This window comes from Panthera uncia, assembly GCF_023721935.1.
Source record: "Panthera uncia isolate 11264 chromosome E2 unlocalized genomic scaffold, Puncia_PCG_1.0 HiC_scaffold_19, whole genome shotgun sequence".
NCBI lineage: Eukaryota > Metazoa > Chordata > Mammalia > Carnivora > Felidae > Panthera > Panthera uncia.
In genome coordinates this window covers 14629186-14650829 of record NW_026057588.1, presented here as the reverse complement: position 1 = coordinate 14650829, position 21644 = coordinate 14629186, and the positions used below count along the sequence as shown (strand labels likewise).

At 43.9% G+C, this 21644-nt stretch overlaps 1 protein-coding gene and 1 pseudogene across 2 annotated transcripts in view; one reads left to right on the top strand and one right to left on the bottom strand.

Annotated features, from left to right (window-relative positions):
- Positions 1 to 21644, top strand: part of SIPA1L3 (signal induced proliferation associated 1 like 3) — a 238095-nt gene that overhangs the window by 27898 nt on the left and 188553 nt on the right. The window lies entirely within an intron of this gene.
- On the bottom strand, positions 11243 to 12081 carry LOC125916169 (pancreatic progenitor cell differentiation and proliferation factor B-like; annotated as a pseudogene).

The following is a 21644-nucleotide window of genomic DNA, read 5'->3' as shown; positions in this document are numbered from 1 at the left end:
CCCCCCCCCCCCCCCCCACTTCTCCCCCACTGCACTCTCTCTCTCTCAAAAAAGAAGAAGACAAAGAATCACGTGTATAGCTTCATTGTTCACATCCAACATCTGGAATTTTTTTTTTTTTTTTCTGGTGTTAGGTGGGATAAAGATCTTAAACCTACACCCTGCCAATAGTTAATCAATTATCTCTTGCAGTATTGATTGAATCATCTGTCCTTTCCCACTGACTTGAAAAGCTTAGTACAAGCCTGGTCCTGGTCTGAGTGTTTTTATTGTTCACCTTCAGCCCCTGCCATAACTCAGTGAAGCAGGTTGGTAATACCCACTTCACAGCGATGAAACTGAAGCACAGAGGTGTGACCTTGCTTACTGTCTAGCAACTTGGATGAGGCAGAGTCTGGTTTGGAATAGAGTGGATTTAGTCAATAACTGGCTGCCTTATTGCTAATGTATTTTCAGCGGCTTTTCCTGCAGTTCCTTGGCAAACTTTCCTTTTGTCCATGAGTGATTGTCGTCTTGATGGCCCCTCTGCTGCAGCTGACTGTGTTAGGCCTGCCCCCTGCCTCACTGCCCAGCCGGGGCTTCCACGATGATGATAAATGCCAGTGGAGGTCACAGGCAGGTGTGGGTGCCTCAGATGTTTTATCCTGCAGGACCGCCCTTGATGGGGGCCCAGTTAGGCAGGGCCCAGAATTTTTCTGAGTTCCTAAGAAGTCCACGGTGGCCAGTGTGTGGCCATGTCAGTGAAGGACTCATCTGTCCCCCATGGCTGGGCCCAACCAGGGAAAAAGCCGACGTCAAGGGTGACAACTTGAGTACATGCAGCAGTGGACAACATTCTGGGACCTTGATTGAGATGAAGAAAAAAAGAAAGAAAAGAAAAAGACAGAGGTCTACCAGTGGGGCTGTGGGGAGCTCAGCAAAAAGATCTGGAGCTCTGTTGCTGGATCAGTAGAACTGGTTGCCCACCTGTGTGTCGTGAGGCCTGACATCAGACTGCTAAGCTTTGCAGCTTTGCCTTTTCTTGGCTGGGTGTCCTTGGGCAAGTAACTTAACCACTCTGTGATTAAGATGAACCTCAGCTTCCTCTTCTGGAGTAATAATGGCTCCTACCCTAGGTTCTTGTGAGGAATAAATGATCCCTGCAAAGTGCTTGGAACTGTGGTTGGCACATAGTAACCACTCAAAGGTTAGTCATTGTTTCTTTCCTTGTCCCCTTTTCTGTGTTCCTGAGGGCGGGGATAAAGGTTCCAGGAGATGTACAAAAGTGTGTGCAGGCAGATATCATCACTTAGGTATTTCCTGAACACCTACGAGATGGCACACAAATGCTAGGGCCACAGCGGGGCCCAGGATAGACACAGTCCCCACACTTCTGGCCCTGACATTCTCGAGGGGAACTGGACTCTAAACAAACATAAATAATGTGATGTTAGGTAGGGAGATGTGCTGTGAAGAAAACCGACCAGGGGGAAGGCTGGAGAGTGGCACAAGCTACTATTTTAGCAGAGGTGATCAGGGCAGACCTCTGAAGAGATGACTTTAATCAAGACCTGGATATGAGGAGCCAGCCATGGAAACATCTGGGAAAGAACATTCCAGACAGCATAGTAAACACAAAGGCCCTGAGGCAGGAGCTTACAGAGTGCATTCTAAGAAGTACAAGGAGGCCCTGTGGCCAGAGGGCTATGAGGGAAGGGAAGGTGAGAATGGCAGAAGATGAGCTTAGAGAGAGAGCCAGGTAGGAAGTTCTTGGCCTGGGTTCTTTGGGTTGAAAATACAGGAGCCCATGTCCGATCCATCCAAGCCTAGAATTCTGAGATGCATCCTGGAGCTTGGGACAGGCATTGTCTGCTGGTGTTGTGATCAGCAGACCTGGGGCCCAGCCAGTCTCCCCTCTCCATTTCCCACCTCTGCCTCTACATTCTATTTGGTTCCTTCCCTTTCTAGGCTTCTCCAGGCATCAGGGTGTCCCCAGGCTCCTTCCTTAATGGGGTGTCCAGGTCCCAGCCACAGTTGAAGACTTGACTGGCTGTTTCCATCCTGGAACAGGGGTCTGATCCAGCTTTGGTCTGTTGGCTATCTCTCCTCCAGTGAGCTCTGGCAAGGCAATAAGCATGACACACACACTTCTCATAAAATGAAGACTTTCTTTGCCCACCTGGCCTGGGGCATCATTCCTGTTCTTACATATGAAGCATTATCACCTTGTGGGGCCAGAAGGCCTGGATTCAAAGTTCAGCTGCTTGCTAGCTGTGTGACCTTGGTTTATCACTTCACCTCTCTGGGTGTCAGTTTCCTCACCTGTAAAATGTGGATGGTAAATGTTTCTACCTCAAGGGGCCATTCAGAGCATTAAATAAGTTTACGTAAAGAATTTAGTTTGGGGCACCCGGTTGGCTGTTGATTGAGCGTCTGACTCTTGATTTCGGCTTGGATCATTTCATAGCTTTGTGGGTTCAAGCCCCGCATGGGGCTCTGTGCTGACAGTGTGGAACCTGCTGGGGATTCTCTCTCTCTCTCTCTCTCTCTCTCTCTCTCTCTCTCTATCTCTCCCTCCCTCCCTCCCTCCCTCCCTCCCCCCCTCCCCCACTCTCTTTTTCAAAATAAATAAACTTCAAAAAAAATTAAAAAAGAAAGTAGTTTGAGCCATAATAAGCACTCAAGAAATATTATTTATCATCGTCCTTATTTTTCCTCCATGAGTTGGATAGTGCTCTGTAGTTCAAGCTAGGACTTGGGAACAGAGTCTGGAATTGATCCCAGCTCCACCCCAACTAGCTCTGTGATCTCGGCCAAGTGAGTAGCTTCTCTCTGCCTCGTAGGGAGAATCACAAGCTGACAGGACTTGTTCACTGCATGGATGTGTGTTGTCTAAGGTTTGGGGTTCTCGTGAAAATGCCAGCGATCCCAGGTGTCTGGGCGCAGTGCAGCCCTGGCTACAGGTCTCACCCCATGAGTGTGAACTGATGGCAGGGGTGATGTTTGGACCTGCCTCACCTCCTTCACAATGGCTCGTGCAGGGCCCTTCTCTATGTGGCATGGCAGCACAATGCTCCCTGTAAGCACGTCCTTCACCTCTTAGGCTGAGCTCTGTAAGAGCAAACCCAGGTCTGACCCACCCAGCCCCAGGCCCCCAGCAGGCTGTGCTGAGTGGGAGCACAGAAACACCTTCATCAGGTTTCTTGTCTTGTCAAAGACATCTGAAAAACAGCTCAAGAAGTGTCGTGTTTGTGTCTGATCATACCTGTTCCCTGGACAGTGGCACTCTGAAACCTGGCTGGGAATTGGCATCACCTAGGGACTCTTCCCAACAGTTGGGATTCTCTGGCTTTATTCCTGGAGCATCTGTTGGGGCAGGTGTAGTGGATATCATCTGCTGGTTTGGCCCAACAACCATTCATGATTGTTTTGTGGTTTTCCTTTTGAGGATTTGCTCCCCCACCATCCAGTTCATTCATTCACTGAGCCCAGCTGTATGTATGATACTACTTTCTCTGGTGGGGGAGGGGGATGGGGGTGGCAATGAATCAAAAGCCCTGCCCTTGAAAATGAAATGGGGGTAACTAACTATCTTAGAAGTTATAAATTATAAGTTATGCAATAGATAACTGTACATTAGCTAGCAGGATTATAGCACCAGCACTTTCTAATTTCAGTAATTACACTGTAATTGAGAGAATATCATTGTTCTTAGTAGACACCCACTGATTTCTGTAGGGGTTAAAAACAAGAACAAATTCAGGGAAAAAGGGAGGCAAACCACTATTAGCTGAACAATCATAAAAATGGCTAAGATATTTATCTTTTTTCAGTTTGGGGGTATTGTCATAAAGGCAGCCCTAATGAAATGCTCTCTTGTACGGAATAGGTTTCTGCTCAACAAATCAGTACTTACATTCACAATTTGAGTTTAAAGATTCTGGGGCACCTGGGTGGCTCAGTCGGTTACGCATCTGACTTCGGCTCAGGTCATGATCTCACAGCTCATGAGTTCGAGACCCGCGTTGGGCTCTGTGCTGACAGCTCAGAGCCTGGAGTCTTCTTCCGATTCTTTGTCTCCTTCTCTCTCTGTCCCTCCCCTTCTCATGCTCGCTCTCTCTCTCTCTCTCTCACAAAAATAAGTAAACATTAAAAAGTAAATAAAGATTCTGAAAACTTTAGTGTGTAGAATGTTTATAGATTGTTTTCATTTTTTTCTTTATATTTGTATTTTTCAATTTCTGGAGAGAACTTTTAGAAACAGGAGTATAAAAACAACTTAAAAAGCGCCTCCCCCACCTTCTTCCGCCTTGCGGAGCATTCTGGTCCATGTGGTTTGGATGTGGAACGGGAGCAGTCCTGGGCCATTCAGACTGTTCTCTTCCTCTCTGCCCCAGTGACTGGCTCAGGAAAAGGCTCATGAGTCACATCAGTCTGCTCAGAATTTATACATGTCTTTGGCGAGAGCTGCCAGGAAAGAGGAGCTTTCTTTCTACTGGGGTGCTGAGTTGTGGAGCATAAGCCTAATGTTGCTGGGAGCCATCCTTGCCCAAAGGGTCAGATGGAAAGAACACTGGAAGTGATTGGTTCTTGATAAATTCTTTGGGTAACTGGAAATTGGAATGACCCCTGAACTTTTCAGTAACGTGAAGCAGAAAATTGCTTTTTATTTTCTTCTTGAGCCAGTTTGAGTTGGGTCTCTGCCACTTGCAACCAAGAGTCCTTTAAGTGATTTGGTAATTCTTGTGGGCTCTAGAATCTGTACTTTAAAATTCTCCATAAATGGTTTGTATGATTCAGATGTTTGTGAACCACTTTGCTAGACTTTTCTCTGTGATGGTCCTGAGACTTAAGGGAGCAACAGACTTGGCCTGGGGAACGTGTTAAAAATATAGAGGCTCTGTTCCACGCTGCTGGTGGTTCTCATCTGGGGCTTGGGAATATCTGAGTTCTGAGCAACGTCTTGGGTGACTAGACGTACCTCAGAGTTTGAGAACCACTCTGATACAGTGCAGGGATCATGCTCAGCCTAGGGCCTTACCCACAGAGGGGACCCAGGGTCTTTCTCAAATGAATGAAAGTAGTATGAGTTAAATCTCTGGACAACAGTCCTTTCCTGCCTGTTACCCAGTCTTGCACACTATATCGTGCTTTAAGGGAAATTTGGTTAGATATGGGACCTTTATTAGCATAATGGTTTTTACCTGTGTGTAGTAGCCCCTCTGCTAACTTAGAAAAAGCTGGATATAGTGCATGCTGAAATGTTGCTTCAGATTCAGAACAAAGTCATCTCTTGAAGAAGGGTTTTGCTAATAGTGGAAACTATTTAAGAGGGTAATTACTGACTCAATCCCGAGTAATTTATGGTGAATACTTCCCTCACGTGTGTGTGTGTGTGTGTGTGTGTGTGTGTGTGTGTGTGTACACACACGTGTGTGTGCCCATACTTACTTGGAGGTGAAGGAAGGGCCACAGCCCTTTTACTTGGGTGAAAGGGAATCTTTTGAGTTGACCCATTGGGCCAGAAAATCCCTTTTCAAATACTGTCTTGTAGCAGCTTTGCTTTTGAGGCCCCCGAGAGCTGAGAGGAAGAGGGTGTAGAGCTTGACTGACTGTCCTGTTTGGCTCTAACCCCAGGCACGTGTGACTTTGCCATTGTCTGGAGTCTTTCCCCCCCCAGGATTTGTACCCCATGCTGAGTTCCTGTAGCTCAGCCACCAGGAATTAGGGCTGGGCTGGCCAGGATTATTCCAGTTTGAACTGATCATCTTCAAATATTTTTGTGTTCCCTCAAAAGAATTTTGATAAACTATATCTCCTTGTGCATTATAAAGCTAACATCTAAAATAGTTGTATGGTAACTGTAAAATATTATTTGTGGGAGAAATAATGTAGTACATATTTTGTAAGGTGAGATAAGATGGAGATTGACTGTAATTGAAATATTTTATAATATGGTTAGATAAAGTAGGTTTTTCACTACCTTATTGTGTAAAGCACACAGAATCTGAAAGAAAAATCACATACATTTTCCCCTGGGAATTTTTTTCTAGGGGAATCAAAATTTTGATGGTCCTGCAAAACATTCCCTTTAAACGAACCAGGGCCACTAACCTATATATACTGCTTTGAGTATTCTGAATTTAGGGAATCCCAGCACGGGCCAGAATATCCTGTTTTTAAAGCCAAGATTCATATTTAACAGAAAGATGTGTAAGTCAGTGAAGGACAGGCAAGCCTGGGGGTTTAAGGAGCTTTCTTATTCATTAAAGACTACTTCCTCCAAACCAGTATTTTCATGTTTTGTGTTGTTTGGTGTCCTAGAGGCTTACACACCCCCTAAGCAGTGCTCCTTAGGATGAGGTGGGCAGGTGTAGTGTAGTGTAGGGGGATGGACGACCGAGAAGGCAGGCTGGTTTGCAGTCAGATCAGTTTTGGGAAGGAGAACTTGGGGCCATTGAGGATCTGAACATTGCTTCCCTTAAAAAACATTTGTGCCCTTGGGTCCATTAAAAGTCTGCATTAAACCCCTGGGGATAAACACATTCAAGCTTGAACAATGTCACCCCAAAGAATCTGGCTGTTTCTAATCTCATGGGAGGAAGTCCAAAGGTAGATGGGTTATAGATGGTTGATTGGTTCACTACCATCACCATCATCGCAGACCCAGTTTATCTCATTTCCTTGGTTCTGGAGACTTCTTCCTGTGTGCAACCCTAGCCTGATCCCCTGCACTCTGGCAGTGTTGGGCATCCTCAGCAGACAAGACAGTGTCTAAAGGAGTAAGAAGCTGGGCACCTGTCTCCAGAAACCCTGGAAACTCACTCCTTTTATCCTATTGGCCCAGTGGAGATAGGCCAGCCTATCTCCTAGACATAAGTAACAAACTAATATGTTAAGATGTAAAATGCTCAAAAAAAAAAAAAATCACTCCTTGAATACTAAACAGTTAATATGCTGGCTAAAAAACAGCTTTCACAGCCTTCACCCCGCCATTCCCCTCTGGTCAACAGCATCTCAAACTTGCATCTCTGTTGACCTCAGCCAACCTTTTCATGTCCACACATGGTTCTGACCTTCTACTGATTGTATTTAAAATGTAGTCTTGAGACTTCCTACTCATCATTTGTTAAAAATGTTACCTTGAGAGCATACAATTTTCCCATATAAAAATTAGATGAAAACACGTAATTATGTACATTCCACGAAGTTTGAATATTAAAAACCAAAAAGATATTTTACTGGGGAAAAAATGTCAACCTGGAAGACATTCTTTGCAGCACCCGTCATAAGCCCTCAATAAATATTGCTGTTGAGTGAATTAAGTGGTGAGTGAAATAGGAGGAAGTACAGGACAGTGGTTGAAGTGACAACTTTTTAAAAAAAAAATTTTTTTTTTAATGTTTATTTATTTTTGAGACAGAGACAGAGCATGAACGGGGGAGGGGCAGAGAGAGAGGGAGACACAGAATCGGAAACAGGCTCCAGGCTCCGAGCCATCAGCCCAGAGCCCGACGCGGGGCTCGAACTCACGGACCGCGAGATCGTGACCTGAGCTGAAGTCGGACGCTTAGCCGACTGAGCCACCCAGGCGCCCCAGAAGTGACAACTTTTAAGAGCCCTGGAATCAGACCTAAATTCTAATCCTGCCTCTGCTACCTTTCCACTGTGTGTCCTTGATCATATCATTTAATTTATCTGAGCCTCAGTTAATTTCCTAGTAAAAAGAGGATTAACTCAAAGGGTATTGAATTGGTAAGGATGGCTTAGGTTCTGCTGCTGTAACAAATAACCCTCATATCTCAGTGGCTTAAAAGACTTCTCATTGAGTCTCATTAATACCACATATTCTTCATGGTTTGGTGGTAGTCTCTGCTCTACATCGTCTTCATTTGGGGACCCAGGTACCACCATCTGGAACAGGTTTACTTATGCAATAAGGGAAATACAGGGGTTTGTACATCAGCTCTCAAATGATCCCACATGGAACTGACCACCATTGCTTCTCTTCATATTTCATTGGCTAAGGCAAATCTTATAGCCACTTCCAACTTGAGGATGGCAAGGAAATGCAGTTCTGCTCTGTGCCTGAAAAGTGAATGAGAAATAATTGTTAGAATACTATCATCTAGGGGTGCCTGGGTGGCTCAGTCGGTTAAGCATCTTCTTCTTGGTTTTGGCTCAGGTCGTGATCTCACGGTTCATGAGTTCGAGCCCCATATCAGGCTCCGTGCTGACAGCATGGAACCTGCCTGGGATTCTCTCTGTCTCTCTTTCTGTTCCTCCTCTGCTCTCTCTGTCTCTCAAAATAAATAAACTCTTAAAAAAAAATAAAAAAATTAAAGAATACTGTCATCTACTACAATTGCCCTGAAGTTTAAATAAGGTAAATTGTATGAAGCTGTTATCATTAAGCCACAATAAAAGCAGGAAATGTAAGTGCTAGTTTGTTATGGTTGATTATGGCAGGAGAATAAATGATTACTACTTATAGCTTGCAGATTGCAGTGGGGCGGGTGGATGAGCTTGGTGACTAAGGTGCTGGCCTAGGTTCCAATATCAGATCTCCTACTTGCCCTGTTAATAAGAGTAGTTATAGTAGCAAACTCCAGGGGATGTGGTGATTTGATGTTCATGCATGGAAGGGATCAGTCCAGAGCCTGTGCTGGACACAGTCAAAAGTGGGTTGTTCACAAATAATAAAATACCTAGGAATAGGCTTAATCAAGGAAGTGAAAGACCCGAATGCTAAAAACTATAAAACATTGATGAAAGATATTGAAGATGACACAAACAAATGGAAAGGTACTCCATGCTCATGGATTGGGAGAATAAATATTGTTAAAATGTCCACACTACCCAAAGCAATCTGCAGATTTAATGTCTGTATATACACATGTATATGTATGTATATATGTATGTACGTACGTATGTGTATGTACGTACGTATGTATACGTACGTATACGTACGTATATATGTATGTATACATATCCATTGTATGTGTATATATTGAGACTACATCAAAATAAAAAACTTTTTAAAACTTTTTTTAAATGTATACACACAATGGAATATTAGTCATAAAAAAGAATGAAATCTTGTCATCTGCAATAATATGGATGGATCTAGAGATTATACTGCTAAGTGAAATAAGTTAGAGAAAGACAAATACCATATGATTTCACTCAGGTGGAATTTAAGAAACAAAACAAATGAACAAAGAAAAAAAGACAAACAAAAAAGCAGACTCTTAACTATAGAGAACAAAATGATGGTTTCCAGAGGAGATATGGGTGGGAGGATGGGTGAAATAGGTAAAGAGGATTAAGAGTACACTTATCATGATGAGCACTGAGTAATGTAATGTATCTTGTTGAATCACTATATTGTACACCTGGAACTAATACTGTATTTTATACCAGAACTGAAAAATTAAATTAATAAAAATACATTTGTCTGGGGGAAAAAAAAGTAGGTTGTTACTATTGTTGTCATCAATATTGCTTTGTTAGGTGGCCCTGAAATAGCCTACGTAGAGTTAATTTAAAATTAGCCACTTGTCTTTTACTTCTTTCTCAATTACACTCTATTTACTCTTTCCACATACCCTACAGGTTTTGACGTCATTTCTCATGAGTCATTCATTTCTAAATGATTTGCAAATTTTTTTAACTTTTTCAAACTTAAAAAAAAATTTTTTTTAATGCTTATTTTTGAAGGAGAGAGAGAGAGACAAAGCGTGAGCAGGGGAGGGACAAAGAGAGCGGGAGACACAGAATCTGAAGCCAGCTCTAGGCTCCGAGCTGTCAGCACAGAGCCCGACGCAGGGCTCGCACCCACAAACCATGAGATCAGGACCTGAGCTGAAGTCCTACACTTAACTGACTGAGCCACCCAGGCACCCCCGAACTTTTTAAATTCTACACCCAATGTGGGGCTTGAACTCACGACCCCAAGATCTCAAGAATTTTTGTGTTCTACTGACTGAGCCAGCCAGGCACCCCTAAATAACTTGCAGGTTTTCTTTAATGTTTATTTACTTTTGAGAGAGAGAGAAAGAGGGAGAGTAGGGTAGGGGCAGAGAGAGGGGGGGGGGACACACAGATTTCGAAACAGGCTTTAGGCTCTGAGCTGTCAGCACAGAGCCCGATGTGGGGCTCAAACTCACTGTGAGATCATGACCTGAGCCGAAGTTGGGTGCATAACCAACTGAGCCACCTAGGTGCCCCGTGTGATTTGCAATTTTTAAACATCTTTATTGAGGTATGACTTTTTGCATCTGGCTTCTGTTACTTAGCATAATGTTTTTGAGATGTTCCATGTCTCAGCATGTATCAGTAGTTTACTTTTTTTTTTGCTGACTAATATTCTATTATATGGGTATGCCACATTTTGTTTATCCATTCGCCAGTTGATGGATCTTTGGATTATGTCCAGTGTTGGGCTGTTATGAGTAATGTGGTGATGAACATTTAGGTATAAGTCTTTGTGTGGACATATGTTTTCATTTCCACCTAGTAGAATTGCTGGGTCATTTGGTAACTCTTGTTGTTTAACTTTGTAAGAAACTGCCAAATTGTTTTCCAAGGTGACTGCACCAAAGTGCACTGCAAAGTGACTACATTGTTAGCAATGTATTGAGGATTCCAGTTTTTTCATGTTCTCACCAACACTTGTTATTACATCCTAGTGGATGTGCAGTGGTATCTTCCTGCAGTTTTGATTCACATTTCCCTAATGACTAATTGATCATCCTTAAATGTGCTTATTGGCCATATGTATATCTTCTTTGATGAAATAGCTCTTTGAATCTTTTGCTTATTTCTTCTTGAGTTGTAAGACTTCTTTATATGTTCTAGATAATAGTCACTCATCAGCTAATGTAATTTGCAAATATTTCTCCTAGTCTGTGACTTTTCTTTTGCTTTTTACTGGCTGCTTGGAGTTTATTTTCCACTTGGTGGAAGGCACACATTACAGGTTGTCGGGAAGGCTCACGTGTGGCTTTGATAGTAAAGTGTGGGGTTCTCTGAACTTCCTTTTTGGTGTTTTGCTGCTTTGATGAAAGAACCCAACTGCTTCTGCTTGCTGCAACCTGTCTCGTCTACTGGGTGGGGCAGGGAGGGGCTCTGAGGAGCTTAGTAGTATATCCTCAAGTCTGGTGGCTGGTGATGGCCACCCAGGACTGGGGCCTGGTGTTGGCTTCACCAGGCTGGCCACCAGGCTGCTTCTTCATGGCTTCCCAGGCCATGCCATAGGTGATCATGCCACTGGAGGCCGGGGGAGATTCCAAGTATTCTGGGGACTCTAACACTGTGGCCATGAACCAGAGAGTAGACTTTATGAAAAAGAAGCTTGCCCACCAGCGTCCTGAGTGGGCCTTCGGGGGACTGGGTGGTGTAGGATGGCTTCCCCAGGGTACTCTGTACTTCTGCAGGAGCTGTTACTGGAAGTGGAACCCAGGCGGTGCTGGTAGTAGTTGTCGGTGGCCACGAGTGAACGAGCCGCTGGAGGGAGTGGCTGCCTTTCTGTTGCTTGTGGGCTGGTGGAAACCTGGGCAGCAACCCCCCGCTCATCCCCTGCTTAGGCCTCAGCATGTGGGGACAGGGGTGCTAGGCTATGGAGCCCGTTTGCAGAGGAGACCATGGGAGGAGGCTATACCATGAGACACGGGGTGTATGTGTTCATTTTCATTCATTCGTTCATTCATTCATTCATTTTGAGAGAGAGAGAGCACGAGCAAGGGAAGGGCAGAGAGAGAGGGAGAGAGAGAGAGAATCCTAAGCAGGCTCCATACTGTTAGTTGGGGAGCCAGATATAGGGCTCAAACCCACCAACCGAAACCAAGAATCGGCAGCTTAACCAACTAAGCCACCCAGGTGCCCCAGTATTCATTTTCTAAATGATGTCTTTGGAAATGCAAAAATATTTAATTGCAGTGAAATCTGGTTTATCAATTTATTCTTTTATGGATTCTGTTTTAGATGTCATTTCTAAGAACTGTTTGCCTAATTCAGTATCACAATGATTTTCTTCTGTTTTTTTTCTAGAGGTTTTATAATGTTTAGCTCTTACCTCTCACCTTTAGGACTGTAGTCCATTTGACACAATTTTTGTGTATTATGTGACGTTAAGGGTCTCAGTTTATCTGTTTGCATGTGACTATCCAATTGTCCCAGCACCATTTGTTGGAAAAAGGCCATATTACTACAATGAATTATGTAAGTACTTTTGTTGAAAATCAGTTGACTGTTAATGTTAAGGGTGTATTTCTGGGCTCTCAGTTCTGACCCATTGATCTAAAAGTCTGCCCTATTGCCAGTACCACACTGTTTTCATTATTGTAGCTATTTTTTATAGTTTGTTGATAAATTGGGAAGTATAAACCCTTACTTTTGTTCCTTATCAAAACTGTTTTGGCTATTTTGGGTCCTTGCCTTTTCTTGTAAATTTTAGGATTGTCTTGTTAATTTCTGCATAAAAGCCTACTTGGATTAGATAGTGTTCATGTTGTTCTATATATAAATTCGGTGAAAATTCGCATGTTAACAGTAATCTCCCACTCTATGAACATGGGATGCTTCTCCATTTATTTTGATTTTCTTCCATTTCTCTCAGCATTTTTATTTTATAATTTTCAGTGTACAAGTCCTAACACTTTTTGTTAAATTTATTTACTTATTTATTTACTTAGTATTTATATTTGGGAGAGTGCAAGCCAGGGAGGGGTAGAGAGAGGGGGACAGAGGATCCAAAGCAGGTTCTATGCTGACAGGCTGACAGCAGCAAGCCCGATGTGGGGCTCAAACTCACGAACCATGAGATCATGACCTGAGCTGAAGTCGGACACTCAACTGACTGAGCCACCCAGGTGCCCCACTGTTAAATTTATCTTTATCTTCTGGTGTTATTTCTTCTTGTCAATTGTCATCCTGAAGGACTTCCTGTCGTATTTCTTGTAAATCAAAATTTGGTAGCAGCTAATTCTCTGTCTAGGAATGCCTTTATTTCACCTTGCTTTTTAAAGTATAGCTTTGCTGGATATAGAATTCTTGTTTGGTAGGATTTTTTTCTTTCAGAGTTTAGAATATGTTATCCTGTTGCCTTTTGACCTCCATGTTTTTGGTGGGAAATAAGCTGATTGCATGATGCTTCCTGTGCATGATAGGCTGTTTTTCCTTTTTCTACTTTTGTATATATATTAAATATAGTGTATGTTACATTTATGTTTATATATATCTTTTGCCTCTCTTCCTTTTCTGGGACTTCCATTATGTTCACGGTGGTGTCCTTGATGGTGTCCCACATGACTCTGAGAGTGTTTATTTTTATTCATTTTTCTTCTGTTTTTTTATTGTTTGTTTCATATTGGTAATTTCTGTTGATCTGTCTTTAAGCTCACTGGTTCTTCCTCCTGCCATTTCAGATCTGCTGTTGAGCCCCTCTAGGTGAATTTTTTATTTCAGTTATTGTCATTTTCAACTTTAGAATTTCCCTTTTAAAAAAATTTGTTTCTTTATTGTCTCTCCTTTAATTATTTTTAGACATGGTTTCCTTTGTGAACATGTTTATGGTAGCTATTTGAAGTCTGTGTCTGCTAAGTTGAACTTCTGGGCCCTCTCAAAGACAATTTCTGTTAACCACTTCTTCCTGTGTATGGATCACACTTTACTATTTCTTTGTGTGTCACAATTTTTTTAGGTCATACATTTTAGCAACTCTGGATTCAGGTCCTGTCCTTCCTAGGTCTTTGTTGTTGATATATATTTTTTAAGGTTTTGCTTTTAAATCACTTTCCTGGGCCAATTCTTTGGCCTCTGCTGCCTCTCTCTCCTCATGCTTCTGCTATTTTCTTAAAAAAAAAAAAAAATCTTGTCTTAATTTTAAGCATAAGTTACTAGGGGTTGCCTTTGGTTCAGTATGGTTTAATGGTCAGCTAGTGCTTGGTCAGAGGTTGTCCTGAAAAAAAAAAAAAATAAGGCTTCCACTCTTGGCCAGTGGATCTGTGTGTGGGTTGGGAAATATTTTTAAGTTCAAGCAATTTATGAATCTGCCCCAGCTATTGCTTTCTGCTTTGCTATGTGGTGTCTTTTCTGCATATTCTTAAAGCCTCATGTTGCACCAGGTATATGTGGATAGCTAGGGCCCTCTCTAGTCTCTCCAGAACTTGTGTGCAGCCTTGTATGTATATGCATTCTTCAGATCAGCAGGGATGCAGGGGAGCTTACTAAGACCCACTATGGCTGTCTTATTCTGTGGATCTGTTCAGTTCTGGCTTGTCTGTCTATAGGTCTGCTCCTTGCTCCCACCAGATTGTAACCACAGTCTAGCCGTGATCATGGTCTTTCCCATTTGTTTGCCACTGAGATTGCTGCTATTTCAGCAATCTCAGCGGGGCTTTTCCTTGCTCTGCTTGGAGTCAGTCAACCCCTACCCCCCTGCCCCCCAGCAGTGAAGTTTTCATGGCTTGCTCTGCTTTGGTCCGATTATAGCTCCGACTCTAGCACTGCTGGAGTGTGTGATGGGAGCCTGTGATGGGACATGTGACGATCATGTGATAGAAACAAGCTAAGTTAAATACTACATACCTACACTGTGCATACTTGGAAGTTCAACAGTTTCCCTTGAATAAATGTTTCTCGGGTTATTGTACACCTTTGATTTCTAGAGTCCTCAGATGGCTGTATTTAACACTTCAGTTTTATTTTTGGATTTTAGAAGAAACAATTTTCTGAGCTCCTCATTTCATCATTCCAGAGGTCTGGTTGGCAGTTTTGACTTTTGATTTTCTGTTTATCTTAAGACATACCCAGAGGTATTTACAAATTTCAAATTTCAAATGCAAAACCTGGCTTTACTTTGTGATCTGTTGAGGAACTTTAAAAATTGTTTTTGGGGGGCACCTGTGGCTCAGTTGGTTAAGCATCTGACTCTTGATTTCGACTCAGGTCATGATCTCACAGTTTGTGAGGTTGAGCCTCATGTTGGGTTCTGCACTGATAGCATGGAGCTTGCTTGGGATTCTCTCTCTCTCCCTCTCTCTCTGCCCCTCCTGCTTGGGTTCTCTCTCTCTTTCTTTCTCTCTCTCAGAATAAATAAACATTAAAAAAACTGTTTTTGTATTTTACTTTTTATTCTTTCTTACAAACAGTTGCAAACACAAGATATAGAGCAACATATATTATCTAATCATGACCAGTCTTATTTATATTCTGAATTCACCTTCCCCCCCCCCCCGCTGCCCCGCCTGTTATTTCAAAGCACACACTATATACATTATCTCCTGTCACCCACCAGTATTTCAGCATGTAGTTCTAAAAGGAGGTCTTTCTTTTTCTTTTTTATAAAATTTTTAAATGTTTATTTATTTTTGAGAGAGAGCGCGTGTGCGCACGAGCATGGGAGGGGCGGGGGGGGGGGGGAACGGGGGTTCCAAAGCAGGCTCTGTGCTGACAACAGCCCAAATGCAGGGCTCGAACTCACGAACCATGACACCATGACCTGAGCCTAAGTCAGACACTTAACCAACTGAACCACCCAGGTGCCTGGAGAAGGTCTCTTTTTAAAAAACGTAACCACAATACCATTATTATCGCTAAAACAGTAGTAACTCCTGAGTAACATCAGGTAGAGTTGGGGAACTTTGAAAAATAAGATTCCCAGACCAGTGAGATAAGACTCGGTGGGGGAAGGTCCAGTGTTCAGGATAGGTTAAACTCTCCAGGTAATTGTGACATGCAGCCGAAGTTGTGAACCATTCTTAGATTTCTCGTTAATCCTTTCCCAAAATTGTTCTTCCTTGATAGTTTAAATGCATTAGAGTCAGAGTATTGTGATAGGAGAAATTCTCTTTTGGAGAATTTAAGGTTTTTTTTTTTTTCTTTCTTTTCCTAACATAGAATCAGTTTTTATGAACATTCAATGGATATTTTATAAAGACTGAATCTCATCTGCGTTCTGGTAAAAGAGTTTTATATAAACCTTTAAAACCAAGTTGCTAGTTTGTGTTATTTGAATTTCTCTAGCCTTATTTTTGGCCAGCTTTATCTGTTACTCTCCTAAAAGAAGCGTGTTCTCACAGTGATTATGATTTTGCCAGTTCTTACACTTTTAAATATTTTAAACATTTAATTTCCTTCATAACTTTTTGCCATGTAGAGTGAAGGAAAATGGCAGCAGACTGTCTCCCTGCCGCCGCCCGTCCCACCAGCTCTTGCATTTTCCAGTCCTTAGTTGCACTTGGAATGTTTTCTGATGTTGGTGTCATCAGCTGTGTTGAGTTGACATCAAATGCCATTTCAGCCCTTCTGTCACAGGCCCTGTCTCTGCAGGGTTCATGTCAGAGACCCAGCCTTCAGCTGTGTCTTCAGTACAGCAGGACGTTGCCGCCTCCTGCCCACCCTCAGAAGCACCTGCTGCATTTCTGATCATTGTGTGTGGTAGGCACTTTGGGGAAATACGCACGTTAGAAGTGGCAAGCTGTGATCGAACACATGATTTTGCATGGCCCGGGTGTGTGCTGGGCTAGTTCTCTACCCACTCCGTTAGTACCATTTGGTCTAGACACAGAGTCCCCCCCACTTCCCGGCTGTGTGATCCATGGCTCACTGTTTTTCCCAAAGGAAGTGCTAATAATTCATTTTGAATTCCTCTTGGGTTTTAATCCTTGGTCCAGAAATGATCTCTTTGAAGAAATGTTCCTCAGGAGGGAGAATCAGCATTGCAGGGAGCTGGCAGGCAGCTGGAAGGGAGCTGCCCTTCCCAGCTTGCCCCAGTAGCCATGGGCTTCTGCCAGTCACATGTGCCACCTGCTTGGGCTCAACAAGGGATGCTTTGCAGTGACTTGCTCAAGATGACAAGGACAGGTTTGGACAGAGCTCCCTTTCCTTAAGGGAGAGTGACGGGGCCTTGATTTCGCGGGGGCTGGAGGGATGTCATTTGACCAGCTCAGAGTGGTGGGTCGTGGACTCCTGATCTGCGATTCAGGAGCATTCCTGTGTCTTCTGGATGACTTCTGCCACAGGCCTACCTCCCTCTGTGTTGCCCATCAGAGGCCAACTCTGTTCTCCAGTCTGCCGCAGGAGGGAGAGGCCGGATCATGTCGTGCCAGCCATTCGGGGCGGGGAAGTGGTTTTGATTCGCCTCCACCCTCCTCTCCAGTGTTTTCTAATGCTCAGAATACTGGCCAGGATTGTCTTGCTTCTGTGTGGCCTCCAGAGACTTGCACCTCTGCAGCCATTCTCGTTTGTTCTCCTCACCTGCCAAGCAGTCGGGGGTCGGGGGTGGGGCAGGTGTCAGTCGTGCAGATGAAAAACAGGGAGGGCTCAGGACTTTTCTATATCCCAGGGTTGAGGGCAGAGCCGTTCCCACAAGGCCAGAGGAGCAAGCACAGTGGTTGGAAACATGGCTTCCCAAGGTGGACAGACCTGGGACTTAACACTGCTGACTGGGGAATTGGCTGCAGGTTACCATGCCCTTCTGGGCCTCAGTTTCCTCTTTGCAGTATTAGTTTCCCGGGGCTGCCATAACCAAGTACTAGAGACTGGGTGGCTCAAACAGCAGAAATTAATTGTCCCGTTGTTCTAGAGGCTGCAAGTTAGAGATAAAGGTGTCAACAGGGCTGATTCCTTTTGAGGCTCATGAGGAAGAATCTGTTCTGTACCTTACTTCTAGCTTCTGGTGGTTTGCTGATAGTATTTGGCAATCCTTGGCTTCTGCTGCATCACCTTAATCTCTGCCTTTATCTTCACCTTGTGTTCTCTCTGTGTATGTCTGTGTCCAAATTTCCCCTTCTTATAAGAACACTAGACATATTTGATTAGGGTTACACCCAGTGTAACCTCATTCTAACTTAACCAGCTACATCTGCAGCAACCCTATCTCCAAATAAGGTCAGATTCTAAAGTACTGAAGGTTAAGACTTCAACACATAAATTTGAGAGGGACATAATTCAACCTATCGCATTGGTCATACTGCCCATGCACCAGGGCTGTTGGGTTATTAGTTCATACCAATAAAGCACTTAGCTCCGTTCCTGTCACATAGTAATTGCTCAGTAATGTTAGTCTTATTGAGGGGCTTTGATGACCTCCTCTCTCCATGGGACCGTTGCCATACCTCCTGATTGACTCACTGCTTCTGTTCAAGCCTCTTCCATTCCATTCTCCAGAGATAGAAATGAAGTCACATCATAGCCCGTTCGTAAACACTCCAGTGATTTCCCATTTCTAGCAGTCAGGATCTTAGGGCTACAGGGAACAGAAAACCCAACCCAAACTGGTTTAAGGAAATTGAGAGATTATTGGCTTAACATAATTGAAGTCCAGGGGTAATCTGGTTTAGGTACAGCTTGATCCAGAGTTCAGATAATGTTATTACCAATACTGAGGTTTTTTTCTCCTTGATCTCTCAGATGGTTCCTCTGAGCTGTTTTTACTCATAACATTTAGGGCACCAAATGTGTGGGGTTTTTCCTCATACCAACTGATTCTCCAACTCTCCAGATGCCAACTGGGTATGTTGCCATTCAATTCATTTCTGACACTAACTACCCAGAGTTAGCACAGACCCTGCAGGTTAAGGGCTCAGTCCCACAAGACTGCCCCCACTTCAGACACCAGTAGAAAATTCCAGATTACCACCTGTACTTTTGACCAACTGGCTGTAAATTGGGGTTCCAATAACCCCCTTCTCGGGTTTGATGATTTGCTGCTAGAATGGCTCACAGAACTTAGGAAGACACTTTCCTTACGTTTCCTGGTTTATTACAAAGGTTGTGACTAAGGAACAGGCAAATGGAAGAGATGCACGGGACAAGATCCAGGGGAAGAGGCACAGGGCTTCCATGACCATTTCAGGCACACCACCTCCCATGTGTTCACCAACCGGGGAGCTCTCCAAACCTGGTGTTGAGGGGCTTTTATGGAGGTTTCATTATGCAGGTACTGTTGATTAAATCGCTGACCGGGGATGGTTAGCTCTATCTCCAGCCCATCTCCCTTCCTGTAGGTTGAGGGATGGGTGGGACTGCCAGTTCCAACCCTTTCACCATGCCTTGATCTTTCTAGTGACCAGCCCCTTTCCCGAAGCTATCTAGGGGCCTCTCAGCCAAGGGTGGCTTTATTAGCATAAACGCAGGTGTGGTTGAAAGGGGCTTGTTAGGAATAACACAAGATGTTCCCATCACCCCTGTCATTCAAGAAATTCTAACGATTTGAGGGGCACCTGTGTGACTCAGTCGGTTAAGCGTCCGACTTTGGCTCAGGTCATGATCTCGCAGTTCGTGAATTCCAGCCCTGCATCGGACAATGTGCTGATACCTCAGAGCCTAGAGCCTGCTTCAGGTTCCGTGTCTCTGCCCCTCCCCTGCTTGTGCTCTGTCTTTGTCTCTCAAAAATAAACAAACATTAAAAAAGAATTTAAAAAATACATATATAAAAAAAGAAACGTTAAGGATTTTAGAAGCTTTGTGTCAGCAACCAGGGACAAAGACCAACTATATATTTATCACAGTTCTGGTCTCAAGTTGGTTGTTCTCTGATAGTTACAAGATGATTGCAACAAATCTCAGCCTCAGCCTTGAATTATGAGGCGCAAGTCCAATGGAAAAAGAGAATGAAAGACCTTTTTCGTGGGACCTTCTCCAAAAGTTCTTAAATTCACTGTGTGTCGGCTTAGGTCACGTGCCACAACCATTACCATTGCCACGACCGGGGGAAAGACAGGATGCCTTCGTGGGCTTTGTTAGGCCGGGGTCAGGGCTGGAGCTCCCTGGATATCTATCTCATGGCCTGAAAGTGGGGGCTGTCTGGACTCCAAGTGAAAATAGGGTGCTTTGTGGGAAGAAGTCCTTGTTGTGGCCTACACGTGCACCATGATGCGGCCCCTGCCAGTCTCGCTCACGGCGCAACAGCCAGGCTTTCGTGTAGTTTCTCAAACAAGCCAAGCTGTTTTCCTACCTCAGAGCCTTGGTATGTGCTCTCCTCTGACCTTAAAATGCTCTCTGCCTGTTGGCTTTTCACCTGGCCTTGTCCTTCTTTATTTTTTTAAGTTTCTTTATTTTGAGAGAGAGCACGCGTGCACACACATGAGCATGAGCAGGGAAGGGGCAGAGGCAAAGAGAATCCCAAGCAGGCTCAGTGCTGTCCACGCAAAGCCTGTCATGAGGTTTGATCACATGAACCGTGAGATCACCACCTAAACTGAAATCAGGAGTCAGCTGCCTAACTGACTGAGCCACTCAGGCACCCCTGGTCTTGTCCTTCTTATCCCTCAGATCGCATCCTAAATGTCAAGTCTTCTAAAAGGCCCTCCTGGACCATCCTGAATCTAAACTAGGGCCCCTGTTATTCTCACCTGGCAAGCCTTCAGAGAAGTTATCATATTTAATTATACATTATGTTTACCTTTACATGTTTAATGTCTGTCTTCCCCACAGGAAGGTCAAGCCCAGGCCTATTTATATTCCCTCCCATTGTGTCCCCGATACAGAATAGGTGCTCAAAAAAAACCAAAAAAACAAAAAGGTTTATTAAATGAATGTGGTTGAATTGGAATAGTTTACTCATTTAAAATTACTGCTAGCCTGTCACTGAACTGGAGCAGGGAATAATGACTAGCCGGAAGTATTAAAAACCTGAAGGGAAAGTTTTACTAGTTGATTAACTGAAATGCATGCTTCAGCCATATTTTTGTAGGCCTGTTGGCAGTAATGATGCCCAGAACTTCCTTTTAGAGTCTTGGGGCCAGTTGACCTCTCACCTACATCTCCTAACAATGAAAACTTCACGTTCACTGGAGTATGACAGTTAACACATGTTTTTAATTAGCCTGTTAGTCATCTTATATCTGAGGAGGCCAGGGAGTGGAAAGCTAAGGTCAAGTGTTTTGACCATGCTGCTTACACTTCAGAATCTCTGCGAGGAGATTCTTGTCAAGGATGGAAGCCTTGTTCCAGGTCACCCCCTTCTCTCCTAAAGCCACAGTCAGCCTCTTAGTGCAGAGTGAAGAGGTCGCCAATTTTCTTCCTTGGCAGAAGGCAGGTGTGGGAACGCTCAAGGATGTGGGGGTGTATCTTATGGAAGAGTTAATTTGGGCAGTCATCAGGTAAAGCAGAAATACTGTAGAGTGAGACCACCTTTAACCTTTCCTTAAGATGTCGAGCATTAGTTAAATAATAGATTTGGCTGCTGTCACAGACCCAGAATAGTAGTGGTGTAAATGAGAGAGCAGTTAATTTGTTGCTCATGAAACAGTTTGAGAGTGAGCAGCCCGGGGCTGACACGGCGGCTTCGCAGCGTCGGGGGCTTGCCAGTTTGTCACTCCCCATTCCCGGGATGTTGCCCTCATCTGCGTGGTCCAGGATGACTCCCCACCATCATGGGCATTCCAGCCCAGGGGAAGGGAGGATGTGAGAGAAGACAGAGCCTCCTTTAGTCTTAAGGCAGGACATTTTTTTTTTTTTTTTTTTTACCTAAGATTCATACAAAATTTACCCTTTTGAGTGTACAATTCAGTAGTTCTCAGTGTATTCACAAGGTTGTGCCCTATCATCACAATCAAATTGCAGAACGTTTTCATTACCCCCCAAAGAAACCCAGAACCTATTCACTCCCCCTCTCCCCCTCCTCCCAACCCCTGGCAACCACTAATCTACTTTCTGTC